The sequence below is a fragment of the Macrotis lagotis genome, chromosome X, assembly GCF_037893015.1.
Source record: "Macrotis lagotis isolate mMagLag1 chromosome X, bilby.v1.9.chrom.fasta, whole genome shotgun sequence".
In the NCBI taxonomy this organism is placed as follows: Eukaryota; Metazoa; Chordata; class Mammalia; order Peramelemorphia; family Peramelidae; genus Macrotis; species Macrotis lagotis.
In genome coordinates, this window is record NC_133666.1 from 283,707,759 (window position 1) to 283,723,750 (window position 15,992).

The 15,992-nt window shown below is 36.3% G+C and overlaps 1 long non-coding RNA gene and 1 other non-coding gene across 9 annotated transcripts in view; both read right to left on the minus strand.

Annotated features, from left to right (window-relative positions):
• Nucleotides 1–15,992, minus strand: part of LOC141503344 (uncharacterized) — a 154,199-nt gene that overhangs the window by 124,829 nt on the left and 13,378 nt on the right. For 7 of the 8 annotated variants that reach the window (XR_012472820.1, XR_012472818.1, XR_012472817.1 and 4 more), the window contains exons 2-3: nucleotides 2,557–2,958; nucleotides 782–886 (exon numbers count right to left, since the gene is read on the minus strand). This is a non-coding gene — a long non-coding RNA (uncharacterized LOC141503344). The remainder of the gene's footprint in view (nucleotides 1–781; nucleotides 887–2,556; nucleotides 2,959–15,992) is intronic. The other variant, XR_012472819.1, reaches the window with a different exon arrangement.
• On the minus strand, nucleotides 12,512–12,618 carry LOC141503686 (U6 spliceosomal RNA). The gene has a single exon (XR_012473020.1). It is a non-coding gene; the product is annotated as a U6 spliceosomal RNA (small nuclear RNA).

Below are 15,992 nucleotides of genomic sequence, written 5' to 3' on the forward strand. Positions count from 1 at the left end.
TATATACTGATTGTATTTATACACATAGATGCATATATATATATATACATATATATATATATATACACACTTCGGTGCAGTATCTAAAACATATATCATCGATATAAAACTAAGATGGGACGGCTAGGTGGTGCAGTGGATAAAGCACCAGCCCTGGAGTCAGGAGTACTTGGGTTCAAATCCGGTCTCAGACACTTAATAATTACCTAGTTGTGTGGCCTTGGACAAGCCACTTAATCCCATTTGTCTTACAAAAACCTAAAAAAAAAGATATAACTAAGATAGATCTCTATCAAATACATAGAGGTATTAGATATATCTATGTCTATCCTTAGATATATGAAATATTCAGTGTTTTTTTTTGCAAGGCAATTGGGTTAGGTGACTTGCCCAAGGTCACATAGGTAGGTAATTATTAAGTGTCTGAGGCCAAATTTGAACTCAGGTTCTCCTGACTCCAGGGCTGGTGCTCTATCTATTGAACCACCTAGCTTCCCCTAGATATATAAAATCTAAGATAACCTAGACATTTATAGTCTGTTATTAATTGGATGATTGCAAAGGTTTAATAAACAATGCTACATTAACAATAAAAAGTGGCCATTATTTCTATTCTTAATTTTAAAAATCCAAAATACATTAAATTTTATATATTATTATTTATATATATATTAAGTGTATATTATTTAAGTATTATATTTTAAGTATACAATCTGTTTGATAATAGTAATCTGATAACAAGGGGATATGGCATTTGCTATTTTTATTCATTTGCTCTTACCTTCTTCTGGTTGAAACTTGAACTCTAAGTTTGCTTCTTTTGGTACTGGTTTATCACAGTAGAGTTTCACTAGACGATGGTCCTTGGCATCCAAAGTGAGAACATCTTTATATAATAACAATATCTTTCTGTTATCTCTTATAATTAAGTCTCTGAGTCAGGATCATATTAAGATATACACCTTTAAAGCACATTTTAGCAATCTTTTAAGTGACAAGTATCAAGGTTCAAACTACTGTTGTTGAACAGCAAGAGAAAAGGAGGTTAATTCCAGAGGTAAATGTATACCCTTTCACAAATTAGACTCATTCACAGGGCAAATTACTAACCCAAGCACCATGAAAAATTGACCTATGTCTTATTGCTGGTACAAAAATTATGGGTTGCTAGTCCTGCACCTAGACAATGGTAACCCATGGTACAACATTAATATAGAAAAGGTAAATCTTAAATAACCCAAGGTGCATTTTCCTCAAAAATAAAAATGCTTATTTTTCAATAACTGAATGATTATTAGTGTAATTCTAGATGAATCTTAAAGAACATATTAATTATAAGGGTAAAATTCATTAAAAATGTTTTTACTAACCAAGTTGGAACCATCTGTTATCTTTTTCTCACAAAAACAACAGTGCCTGTATTTGGAAAACAGCAATCACTTTGAATTACACTATTCTGAATTACTCATTATTTTGACTAAACTAATATTGATTTTAAAAATTTTACCATTAATACTGGTACTGTTTTTGTTACTTCTTAAAACTAAAACTAAAATATTTGCACTACTCACTCCTACTTTTATGGAATATGCTGTTTGTTTAGACTAACTATCCTAGTCTAATTAAAATGTAATGGACACCCATTATCAGTAGGACTTGATGACCTCAAGTCCCTTCTGGTGTTTGATTCTATATTCCCTTAAAAATATCTTGTTGCTTCTCCATTAGTGATCAAAGATTGTATAAAGTCATACACTCTGCAAAATTGTCATTTTTGATAGTAATTTTGATAGTAATTTTAGTACAATAGCAAATACGGAAATGTGACTAATCCATCTCATGTTATCTTCTTCCTGAAATACTGAACTAGCTATTTTGGGGTAACTAGAGCACCTTCTTCCCTTTCCAGCCCCTCCCTTTCCCTAACATGATCAACAAGATTATTTTTGTGCAAACTGAAGTGAGCAAAACTAGGAGAATAATTTATTCTATAACAACATTTTTAAAATGAACAATTTTAAAAGACTTAAGAACTCTGATCACATAAGGACTAACTGTGATTCCAGAAAAATTCAAAGTCAAAAATTGGTAACCACTTTCTGAGGAGAAGTGTTGGATTAAATATGCAGAATGAGGTGGGTTTTTAGACTAACCAATGTGGAATTTATTTTGCTTAACTATTCATATTCATTAAAAATATTTTGCTTTTCTTTTTTTTTCAAATGAGGAAGGAGAAAAGAGGGGAGTGCAATGAAGAAAAAAGTACTTAATTGAAATAAATTAATACTTAAAAGTCTAGCATAAGCCCATCATATACAATAAATGTCAGTTTTTTTCTAGAAGACATCAAATTGGATATTTAATATCTAACAATGGTAGTTATTCTTTGTTCTCTAAAACAGCATTTGGTTAGATTGCTAATAAAGTTTTCAAAGTTTTATCATTCTTATTTAGGTTCTCTGCGATCCATGGTCCTTCATTAGGAAGGAAGGCATGAGCATATAGTGCAATGGGAACATTCTAAAGACATGGTTTCCAAATCTGATTTTGTACTACCTTGAGATGTCTCCAGTTCATGGATCCTGGGAAACATGGCCTGAAGTTGCAGAAGAGGATTATGATCCCAAGTCACAAGAGGTTAGGTGCTTTGGTCAAAGCAATACTAGCATGGTTGGGTAGTTTGAACTGGTCACCATGCATCCAGGAAACAGGGCAGAGTCTGAGGTAATGTCTGGGAGGCTGAGCAAGGCAGCCAAGAGAGATCTGTGATACTGCTTGCTCTGAGAGCTGTCAAAGAGTTCCTGATGGGTCTCTAAACTGAAGGAGATTAAGCTTCAAAGTTCAGTCTCCTCCTGATAAGCAAAGGACTAAGTTTCATAAGATGAGAGTTTTTAAACTTGGAAAATCTATGAAGATAGCTTCAGTGAGCCTAAATTGAAGGCTGCAAAGCAGTCAGACCTGGAGACAAAAAGACACAAATTTTAATTCTGATGCTTACTTGCTGTGTCATTTAACTTCTCTGTTTCAATTTCTTCATCTGTAAAATGAGGGGGCTGAACTCCATGATCTCTGAGGTTCCTTTCAATTCTATTTCAATGTTTCTATGATCTTATTCACAGCTGGTGATAGGTGATAAAGACTATATTCTCTTGATATTTGTAAGAGGTGAAGTAGGTATGTCAAGTGCATAAGCATCTGAGGCAGTGTTATTGAGTGTGCACAGAAAATAGTGGAGGGGAAGAGAGGGAAAAATAACAAGAATGCATGTGAGAATAAGAGGCAGACATATAGAGAAGGCAACAGAGATTATAGAGTTACAGAGCTGTGTGGAAACTGAGGTAGTATGAACCAGAACATGTGCTTGTGAGGTTTGTTTATAGGCAGATTCCCTGGGAAATTTGATGACATTTTTTTGAGTGAAGATCTCTGTATATTTCTTGATGTATTTGAGTATGGATTCCCTGAGACTTCAGGTTCCCCCAGAACAAGTCTTGGTTTAAGAAGGCTAAAGAAAGTTAAAAGAAACAATACATGGTAGTTGTAAGGATGCAGAAGGATTTCAAGTTTGTACTAGATCCTGGTGGAATGGTTCTGGGGGGAAGCGATAATAGCTCTGTCAGATGCAAAAATATCTGAATAGCACAGTTTTAAAGCCCCAGTAGGAAAAGAGAACATCCAGGATAGCAAAGGGTAGGGTGGGGAGAGGAGGAAATTTATGGACCCAGATCTTTAATATTGGGAGAGGAAGTAGGGTAAGAAATCACTCAGTCATCAATAGAAGAAACCTAGATATTGTCTAGTTCGATTCCCTCATTTTACAGATTAAGAAATTAAATTCATAGAAGCTAACTTATTTGCCCAAGGACACACCCAAACATTTCTACAAAGGTAATAATTTGGAAGTGAGACTTAAATTTCTAATACCAGCTATCTGAACAGATCAGAAATGCCACATAATTTTTGCACAATGTCCCAATCCAAATTTATTGATATGAACATATAATGGATATGGAGGACTGATCAATGAACCCAGTCATTATGATTATGTTTGGAGTGGCATTGATGCAAATTCTTAAGGAGAAGAAGCTAGGGATACCACTTTCAGGAGGTTGTGGTGATGTTCTTAATAGGAGTTCCTTGGGGAGATTTGGAGCATACTTGGAGTTCCTTGGGGAGATGTTAAGCAACTGATTTCAGTCTTTAATCACATGGTGACTAGGTGCCTCTCTGAATGGCTGCAATTGTATGGCATGTGTATTCAACAGGCACTAACCATCTAGGAATCTGGCCCTTTCTTTTTTTCTGGTGTTTTTCTGGTTTATTTTTATTTTGAATTTTTTTTATAACTTTCCCCTAAATCTTGCTTCCCTCCCCCCACCCCACCCCCCAAAGAAGACAGTCTACTAGTCTTTAAATTGTTTCCATGGCATACATTGATCTAAGTTGAATGTGATGAGAGAGAAATCATATCCCTAAGGAAGAAAAATGAAGTATTTTGCCTGATTGTTGCACTAATGGAATGGGCAAGTCCATCAGGGTTGGTCATCACCCCCATGTTGCTGCCAGGGTACACAATATTCCTCTGGTTCTGCTCAACTTGCTCAGCGTCAGTCCACACAAATCTTTCCAGGTTTCCCTGAATTCCCATCCTTCCTGGCTTCTAATAGAATAATAGTGTTCCATCCCATATATATATAACACATTTTTCCTAAGCCATTCCCCAATTGGACATTTATATTAATTTCCAATTCTTTGCCACACAAACAGGGCTACTATGAATATTTTTTGTACAAGTGATTTTTTTATACATTACTAAAATATTCTTGTTTAAGTGTAAACATAATACCCCCCCAAAAAAAAAATATACTCTCAAGAGAAATAAAGGAAAGGAAAGGGAAAAAAAACTGTCTTTCAGTCTGTGTTCTGATTCCATCAGCTCTGTCTCCAATGGATCACATTCTTTATGATAAGTTCATCATAAAAGTTACTTCCATATTTTTGCACTTTTGCTGTTGCTGATTGTAATTCCCTCCATCCATTCCTCCCCACTACCATATATTATATTTTCCTCTCTTCTTTCATTCTGTCCCTCTTCTAAAATGTGCTGTAGGGTAGCTGAGTGGCACAGCAGACTGATCATCAGCCATGGGGTCAAGAGGACCCGAGCCCACATACCACCCCTGAGACCCAGCAGCTGCCTGGCCCAGTGGTCCCAAACAGGCCACCTAATCCCAACCTCTTGCAAGAAGTAAAAAAAAAATGTGCTATATCTGATTGTTCTCTCCTATGATCTACCCTCTCCTCTATCACCCACATGCCCCCTTCCCCCTTCCCCCCCTTATGTCCTTTTTACTCTAGATGTCTATATACCCTATTGAGTGTGTATGTTGTTTCCTCTCTGAGCCATTTCTGATGGGAGTGAAGGTTCCCTCATTCCCCTTTGCCTTACCCCGTCCTGTATCATTGCAAAAACTCATTGTCAAAAATTTTTTTTAAATTATCTTTTGTACAAAATATCTTAGCCTATTCTACCTCTCCTTTCTCTTACTCCCAGTGCATTTCTCTTTTAGCCATTAACTCCATTTTTACAATATATTATATGTTCGGATTCAGCTCTCTCCTGTGCTGCATCTATAAAAGTTGTTTCTACCTGCTCTATTAAATGAGAAGTTTCATATGAGTATTAACAGGTATCATTTTTCTATGCAGGAATACATGCAGTTAATCACCATTAAGTCCCTCATATTTTACCCTTCTCTGCTCTCTATGCTTCACCTGAGTCTTATACTTGAAGGTCAAATTTTCTGTTCAGCTCTGGTCATTTCAATAGCAACATTTGAAATTCCCCTGGTTCATTGAAAGTCCATCTTTTCCCCTGGAAGAGGGTGTTCATTCAGTTTTGCTGGGTAGTTGGTCCTTGGTTGCATTCCAAGCTCTTTTGCCTTCCAGAATACTATATTCCAAGCCCTATGAGCTCTTAATGTAGTTGCTGCTAAGTCCTGTATGATCCCGACTGCAGCTCCACGATATTTGAATTGGATCCTTCTGGCTGCTTGTAGTATTTTCTCTTTGACTTGGGAGTTCTGGAACTTGGCTATAATATTCCTGAGGGTTGGGTCTTTTTTGGGGGGATCTCTTTCCAGGGGAGTTTGGTGGATTCTCTCAATTTCTATTTTGCCCTCCCCTTCTAGGATATCAAGGCATTTTTCTTATAGGATTTCTTTTAAAATGAGGTCAAGGTTCTTTTCTTGATCATGACTTTCAGGTATCCCAATAATTTTTAAATTATCTTTCCTGATTTTTTTTTCCAGATCAGTTGGTTTTTTCAATGAGATGTTTCACATTTTCTTCTAATTTTTCATTCTTTTGGTGTTGAAGTATTATGGTTTGACTTCTTGTAAAATCATCCATTTCCTTTAGCTCCATTCTACATCTGAAACATGTGTTTTCTTCAGAGAGCTTTCTTATCTCCTTTTCCACCTGGCCAGTTCTGCTTTTTAAAGCATTCTTCTCCTCAATAACCTTTTCTTTGTTTGTTTTGTTTTGTTTTTGCAAGGCAAAAGGGGTTAAGTGGCTTGCCCAAGGCCACACAGCTAGGTAATTATTAAGTGACTGAGGCCAGATTTGAACTCAGGTACTTCTGACTCCAGGGTCAGTGTTCTATCCACTGTGCCACCTAGATGCCTCCTCAATAACTTTTTGAACTGTTTCATACATTTGGTCTATACTGATTTTTAACATGCTATTTTCTTCAGTATTTTTTTGGATCTCCTTAACTAAGCTGCTGACTCCTTTTTCATGGTTTTCCTGCATCGCTCTCATTTCTTTTCTCAATTTTTCTTCTCTCTCCCTTACTTGATTTTCAACATCTTTTTTTTGAGCTCTATCACTGCCTGACCCCAACTTCTGGTTTTCATGGAGTCTTTATATGTAGGAGCTTGTACTTCCTCATCTTCAGATTGAGTATTTTGATCCTTCTTGGGATCATAGACAATGTATTTCTCAATGGTGTTCCTCTTTTTTCTCTGTTTACTCATTTCTCTAGCCTATGTCTGGTTTTGAGGTACTTCCTGAACTTTTGACTATTATTGGAACACCCACTTTGGGGTTTTTTTTTCTGTGCACTCTTATGGGACCTTTATTCCTCCAAAGGCATAAGCTCTCTTGCTTGTGCTTTGATATGTAGATGACCACAGGCACTCTCCTCTGCCCTGGAGCTGTGAGGAGAAGCCCTGCTATCTTAGTATGGAAGGCCAAACTTCAACCTGGACCTGAGTGTGGGCAAGCAGCAGAGTCCTGCCCCAAGGAGAGCAGAGAGTTTTCTGCTGGCTCCCCTGACTCCCTTACTGTCTGTGGGCTCTGTTCTGGAGGTACAGACTGGTTTCCCCTATTCTCACTGCAGGTTCTGCAGCTGGTGCCCCTCACTCCACACTCATTCTGGTGTAGCAGAGTTCTCTCACTGCCTCTTCAAGCTGTTTCCAGTGATCCCTGGGCTGGGCTGGGCTGGGCTGGGCTGGGCTGGGCTAAGCAGCCATTGCTTTTTCCAACCCCAGGTCTTGGTGAAACATACCTTTCCCATGGGAACTCATAAGTCATTTTTGACTGGGAAAATGCATCACTCAGTCTTTCTTTGGGTTCTGCCCCTCTAAATTTTGGATAGAATCATAATTTTTTGGCTTTTTGGAGTTTTGGGAGGAAAGAGTTTCTGGGAAATGATGCCTTCAACTGGTCCTTTCTTTGTATGACTATTTACTGGCTGATAGTATCTTAATGAAAAAACAGTGCTGTAGGAGGAGAGGTCTTGGACTCTTCCTATCAAAAGTGGTCATGTAGTCTATAAATACAGACCCTAGTTCTTTGCCTTAACATTTCTTCTTTTAATTTAGATGAAAGAGGTTAGAAAAGACTACAACTTTGTTAGTTTTGTAAGTTCAGAACCACAAGCCACTTGAGGGTCAGTAGGACAAAGAGTCAAACCAACATTGAATTTCTAGCCAGGCCAGCTTTTAGGGTCTAAGAATAGTGGCCTTCAGGACTTTGCTAAGTAGTGCATTTGAGAAAGACTCATCCAGCAATGATGTCTCATTTGAATAAGAAGATGGTATGAACAGAACTATGAAGAAACCATATTAAGCCTAGTCTTCTATCCTTAGAGAAGAAGTTGTTACAGGGAAGAATGTGACCTGAGGTATCTGTGTGTAGGAGAATTGTCTATATTCTGGTCTTTGCTATTTTTTTCAAATAAATATTCCTTTGTAAAGGCTAATAGATGTTAATTGACTGAATAGATCTGAGGTGCTAATTTTATTAGTAATTAGCAGAGGTTCAAGTCAATGAAAATTGCAGTAGAAACATATCAACACTTCAGGAGCACTCCTGGAACTCTTAAGAGGCAACATGGCCAGCCTGACTCTGCGATAATAAGTCAGAATGCTTACTACAAACACACCAGAAGTCAACATAATTTCCCCCACAGAAACTCAGAATTTCTTGTCACCTCATAGTAAAAGATTGAAAATAAATAGAACTTTTCAGGAAAGAATTAAGAAGCTTCTTCATGGTCTCTTCTGGCTAGGGGTATCATCTGTAGACAGATGAAGGCATCCCAAGGGGGAAGCTAAATGGCTCAAGAACTGCAGACCTGGGTTCATAGATTCCTCTACTTTACTATTATTGCCCTTGGGGTTAAGGATAACTGAGGAGGGAAAGAAGACAGGTGTCTTGGATGCAGAACCCTGATTCAATTACCTCAAAGAATGTTGTTCTAAATTAATTCTAATTTTTAAAATATGAACATGTGCCATATAATCCATTGGTGTAGGGAGATGAGAGAAGGATGTAGAGGGAAAACATAATGAAATTAAACAAATTGCAGCTGTCACAACTTCAAAAAGTTTGGGGTCACTGGTCCAGACAATCCACATGGAAAATTTACCCCTCCAAAAATGCATATTGGTTAACTTGACTTCCAGACTCACAGAATGTTCACGCCAGTTTCTTTCTCTTCTCTCAATTAATCAGACAACTGGGTCATGTTGCCCAGCTTTGTAATTTTCTCAGTCTTGATCACTGAGAAATACTTACTTTCTAGAAGATAATTCTTCATTATATTCATGTTACAAAGAAACTTTTATTAGGACTGATTGACCATCTTCCAGCACTTGCTATTTTTCCTGTCCCTATATTACTAAATCATTGACCAAAGGAGAGCAATTTTCATTTCAAAATGAACAAAACTTTGAATTTATTCTTCTAATAATCTTTCCATCTACTTGCTTTGAGATCTAGCTTCCTTCAGATGACATTGACTCTAAATATTCTCTCCAAGTATGAGCTATAACTTCACTCACAATATCTACACACACACACACACACACACACACACACACACACACACACACACACACACACACTTGTGTTAGATAGGATTTCAGAATGTTCTTTGCTGTTCCCTGTCACTTCTAGATTTTTCCCTTTTGCCCATCACCCATCAACCTCTCCTCCTTTGTAGTTTTCCACCCAAAGCATACTGCCCCACCATGTCATTCTCTATCATTTCTCAGGCTTATCATCTGCATGACTTTCTTCCCCTTTTTCCCAATCCTTATCCTTATATTAATGGACTTCAATATCCATATTGATGCTCCTTCAAATTTTCCAGCCTCCCAGTTCTTTTATCACTATATATCTTATGGCTTATTCCTTTATTCTATCCCAGTCACACAACTGTTATCCACAAGTTTTCACTTCCTTTACCAAACATTCTGGCATTCCTCTGATAAAAAAAACAACTTATTCTATTTCTCTATCCCTCATCCTTCTTGCACCTATTCTTCACCCTCATTGTGATCTCCACCTTCTTCATTCCTCAGTACTTTCTTAGTCTTTTTTCTACATTCTGACTTCACTCTTCTTTCTCTACACACTCAAACTTATAGTTAGCCAATTCAACCACACACTGTCCACACCTCATAAATCCCTCACCCCCCTTGTCCTATCACTGCGCATTCCTTATCAAATTTAAATCTTGTATTACCCTCAACATTGACTTCCTCCAAATACATGCTATTGAATAGGACTGTGAGACTTTACACAATTCTCCTGATTACATTATAAATTTATATTATCTAACATCAACTGAGTATCACTGCTTCAAAGTATTCTTTTAATTATTCCCTAATTGAGTCCCCCCCCATATTTAAATCCTCTTCTATCCTCTTTCCCTCCTTATTATCCCCTATATTTTCCTCCTTAGCCTTTGCTTTTCTATCACATTCATTTCTGAATGGTTTCTTCTCCCCTTCCCTTTTATAAGAGCAATCCCTTATAACAAACAATGAAAAAGAAAAAAGAAATGGATCAGAAAAACAAAACAGAGCATCACATAAGTCTGATAGTATATGTAGTCTGATAGTATATGTAACAATGTTTATTCATAGTCACCCACTTATGTGGGCTTCTGGGCTAAACGTGGTCATTAGAATAACTGTTTAGCTTCATTTCTTTTTATCTTTTTTCCTCAGTTACACTGCACTAACCATGTGATTATTGTTTTTTGGCTTGCTTCATTATGCATCATGTAAGATTTTCCATGACTTCTCTAAGTTTTCTTATTCATTATTTTTTATAATACAGAAATGTCATATTAGGTTCATATATCACAGTTTGTTTAGCCATTCCCAAATTGATGGGTATTTACTTTATTTTCAGTACCTTGTCATCATAAAAGTGCTACTATGACTATTTTAGTTTATATCTCCCTTATTCAATATTACTATGGTGCTAACAATATGGAATTCTTTCCACTAATATAGATGCAAGCCTATCTTTATCATCTTATTATGTATAATTGTGGTTTATGTTTTCTATCAGTCCTTCAAGGATGATCTAGCCCACACACTGGCAGCTTCTTCCTCTGAATCTTTTAATCCCTTGTGGGTACCAACAATGTAGGTAGTATTCAGGCCAATCATCAGTCATCATCCATGCTTGTTAACATGGCATAACAGAGGCATAGATTTAGAACTGAATGGAAATTTGGAGGCCTAGAGTTCAACCCTAAGTGATTTGTCCAGGGTCACATAGTCAGTATGTCTAAAATAGGATTTGTAGCCAGGTCTTCCTGACTCTAAATCCAGGATTCTATTCACTTCTCCATACCAACTCCTTCAATTTATGTTCATAGAAGCCTTTGATGATATATGTTGTATCTCTTCTTATACATAAGCTTTTAGTGCTAATACAATGCATCCTGCTTAGAACTGGTAAGTATCTTTGCCTCACCCTTTGGGTCTCCTCCAATTCTGATTGTTTTTAGTTAATGGCGGGCTATAATCTATAGTTATAGAGCAACATAGGTAAATTTTAATATCACAAAGATAGACCTTTCCAGTGGGAGGAAATTTTAGATCATTGACAGTCTTGCACAATTTGTCAAATGTAATATAGCTGCTCTCTTCAATTTGAGACCCATTTCATTATCCAGTTACAAAGTTCAAGATCAATTTAAAAATACTACTGGATACATTCAATGAATAATCTATCCAACTATAACCTATGATCTGGGTAATATTTTGGATTTTCCTGTGACTTATTTCTTCTGAATCAGCTTGGATTTCTTAAAGAGATCTTGTACAATTCTGGTTCTTAATGTAAGCAATATAATGTCAACAACACATAGTAGGACTTGGAGAAGCTCTCCATTTGCAGTTAATCTTTCTTCTCATTTAACTTTTTATAAAAGTTCTTCCAAGACATAAGTTAGCATCTTTATTGGGTATATGTTTCCTTATTTTATGATTCACTTGATATTGATAGGCAAAATATAAAAATCTTGATGTTACATGTGTCACAAACCTTGTAACTTCTTAATTTTGCATGGGGAACATTTTGGTTGGAGAAAAGATATTAAAGTTATCTTTTGCTCTCCTAAGTCAAATACTTTTTGTAGTCACCAGGCAATAATATAATATTCTTTCTAACTTTTAATTAATCCTATAACTGGGAAAACAAGACCTACTGCAGAAATCATATGCAAAGGTTTGACTGTTTCCATTTCATGTTTTCATTAAGAACAGCCTTAATACTTCTATGTATTCATAGGACATAATCTAATAGTCTAATAGCAACAACAACATTGTGAGATGATCAACTCTGAATGATTTCACTTTTCTCAGCAATAATGATGCAAAATAATTCCAAAGGATTCATGATGGAAAATGCTATGCACAACCAAAGGAAAGAGCTTATGGAAACTGAATGCAGATTGAAGCTTACTATTTTCACTTTCTTTATTTTTAAATTTTTTTCTTTTGGTCTATTCTTTAAAAAACACAATTAATATGGAAATATGTTTTCCATGACTGTACATATATCAGCTATATGAAATTGTTTAGCATTTTTAGGGAGGAAGGAGGGAAAAATGGAACTCAAACTTTTTTAAAAGGATGCTAAAATTATATCTACATGTAATGGAAAAATATAAAAATATAATTTATTTTTTAAAATACCTCTATATACAAATCCCTTCATGAATTTGCATGTCATCCTTGCACAAGGGACCATGCTAATCTTCTCTGTATCATTCCAATTTAATATATGTGCTGCCGAAGCAAGCACTATGTACAAATCTCATAAATATTCCAGAGAGATATGAAAGTGGGCATGTGGGCTTATAAGTCCTGATGTCTTCTCAGTAACCTTTTTTCTCTATTCTCCACAACTGCTCAAACCTCTCCAAAACAGAAATTATATGCCAAAAATATTAACGTCAGTTGTCTCCAAAGTGTAGGACACACAGAATCCAAAAGAAGAAAAAAAAAATAATCCCAAAACTCTAAAACTGATGATCTCTGACTCTGAGCTCACTCAGCACCCTTTCTCCACTTCTCCACCTCCCACAGCACCAGCATTGAGGCTGCACTAGTAGATCCAAGGATATATATATACAAACTTAAAATAAGACCGATCTATCCACCCTTTGCCCTTCTTCCCTCTTTCTAGTATTTGACTGCAGAAATTTGCTCAGGGCTCAATAGTTGAATGGATCACAGTCCTTCAAAAGCAAAAAAGTCAGTGAGGGGAATGCAATTCAATGACTCAAGTCTCTGAATGCAGGTTGCTCAGGAATTTAGATTTTGAATTGCTGGTACCAGGCCAGAGAAGTAAGGAATGGAGACAGTGTAACAGGTCAACATAGCAGTACACTGTGCATGAGGGGGGCTATGCAGGACTGTAGTAAGCCTGAGTAAAAGAGCACAGGACCCAGCTAGTACCAGCTTTAACAACCCAAAAGTCACTTGAGGCAGAGATTTTGATTGGTGAAGCGTGAATTATTCATTGTGGGAGGGGGCTGAGATGCTTTGAAATCCAACTCCAAGGAAACCACATTCAGAAAGGAGCGAGTCAGTGAGTGAAGTGGGGGAAAGATTGAAAGCACCAAAGATTTCTGGAAGAAGAAAACTCAAAGACCTCAAAGATAATGTGATAAATCAACAGGAAAGCCATTGTTCTCAGTAACACTAAAAAAAAATATGTCCTCCAGATCTAGTAAACAAGTTCAGGCATCTACAAATAAATAATGCAAAATAATGATAAATGATCAACACTATATGAGACAGAAGACCCTGAAGAATTTGAGATCAAGGAACTACAATATGCTGTTTTAAAAGAGTAGTTTGAAAGGGAATTGAGAATTATGAAAGCAAAATTTATGACCTGCATATCAAAAATGAGCAGAATAGAAAAAAAATCTGAATCAGCAATGGCTCATCAAAAAATTAAAAACTGGAAGAATAGATTAGAAATGCAAATACACAAAAGTGAAGGACAACTTAGAAGAGAAGCAAATAAATAAATAACATTAAAAGAAAATATGCTCACTAAAAACAAAACATACTGATCCCAAAGATAAGATGTGTAGTGACAATCTAAAGATCATAGATCTGCCAGGAGAATATGACAGGACAAAAAACATCTTAACACCACAATGAAAGAAATAATAGTAGATAATTGCTAAGAACTCAACAAAGAAGATAAAAAATCCAATTAAAAGAGTTTATAGATCATTTCTAGAAGCCTTCAAAGTTGAAAACTCTAAAACACAAAGTGGTTTCATTTAATAATTCAATTAAAAAACAAGTACTGTAAACCAATAGGAGAAAACTTGAAATATAAAGGAAAGGCAATTCTATAAATGTGAGTCTATTCTGTACCCACTACAGAAAAGGAGAGAATGGAATCATGTGTTCTGAAAAGCAGTGGAGCTTACAATACAGCCCAGGTGACCTATCCTATAATTCTGAGCTTAAACATACCAAAAAAAAAAAAAAAAAAAAAAAAAGAATGTCCACTACTAAAAAGAATATTCACTATGAAAGAAGAGCTTAAAACATTTTTTAAAAATAGAACTGAAAACGATTATTTGCTTCTCCAAAGCACCAAACAACAGAAATGCTGATGGAATAAATAAATGTAGCAGGCAAGAACTGTAGCTTTAGCGGAGTGATCACAGAAGGAACAATGAAAGACTTCTTTCTGAATATGCAAGGTGGGTAAAGGTAGAAATTGGGTATAGATAACAGTGAAGGGGCAGAAAGAGGGCATTATGGAAAGAACTAGGCAATTATAGTCAAATGCTTCTTTTGTGGGACTATATACCAACATGAGAGGGTACGTAAAAGGATGAAGGGTGCAGGGAGACAGTGGAATATGGGATGCTCTGGGCTTTGATCAAGAACTAGCAATGATGAAAGCTGATCACTTTGGTTTCAGAAAAACAAGAACCTACAGGGGAGTAGGTGAGAAGGAGGGAGGAGAGATTGAAATAAGGGGGGAAAGAAAGGAAAATTTATAAGTATGAAGGTATTCTACTACTAAATGTTTCTATGTGTGAATAATGATGATCAAAGAAAAAGATGAGAACTTATTGGATATGGTCTGTGGGACTTGAAGTTTAAAAAGTCTACTTGTCCCAGGAGGAGGCGATTTGGAGTTTCTAGGACTACTGGAATCTGGAGGAATGGAAGGCACAAATCTACTCCCAGGAGGCAAGGAGATTTCCAAATGTTGGAAGAAGGGGAAATTCAACAAGAAAGAGAATAGATCATTGATGAGAAGGGATCCCATTTGGGGCAATATACTCTCTAACACCTATAATAAATTGTTTTGTTCAGGGACACGATGAGGCGCAATAGAAAAGGAAGTTCTGTGGGTAAGCTCTACAAGGCAGTGGCAGAAAGAACTTAGAGGAGAGAGAGTCTAGAATGGATACTTTGGATACTTTGATTGAATGAAGAACAGAGAAAAGAGAGAGATCAGATAATTATAGGAATGGTGAATCGCAAAATGAGAGTCTAAAGTAACAAGAAAATGAAAGAATTTCTTTTTGGAAATGGATTTGAAAAAAAAATGAAATTTAAAAATCTAATGAATAGGACTTGGGGCAGTTGGTTGGAGCAGTGGATAGAGTGCTCAGCTTGGAATCAGAAGATATGTCTTCAGCCTCAGACATACACTAACTATATGACCTTGAGCAAGTCATTTAATCTTGTTTGTCTCAGTTTCCTCATCTGTAAAACGAGTTAGAGAAGGAAATGACAAATCATTTCAGTGTCTTTGCCAAGAAAACACCAATGAGTCACAAAGAGTCAGACTCAACTGAAAAACAACTGAACTAATAGCAGCAATGAACAAGACTAACCAGAGAAGAAAAGAAGGGGGAATCTGCTCAACTGAAAGGAAAAAAGGGAAAAGATAAAAGCAGGAAAAAATAAGCAATAAAAAAATCCTAAAGGGAAAGGGACAATAAATGAGAAGAGGGGTTCAAGTGTAAGTGGGAAAGAACCAGAAGAAACAAGAATATCTTAAAAAGAAAAGATTGATGAAAAGTCTCTTAAGGATCATAATACTGTGTTCACATTAAAAGAGAGAAAAAAATCTTAACTTTAAAAAACAATTCAAAGGCAAGATGGAGGTTAAATATAGCTCTTATA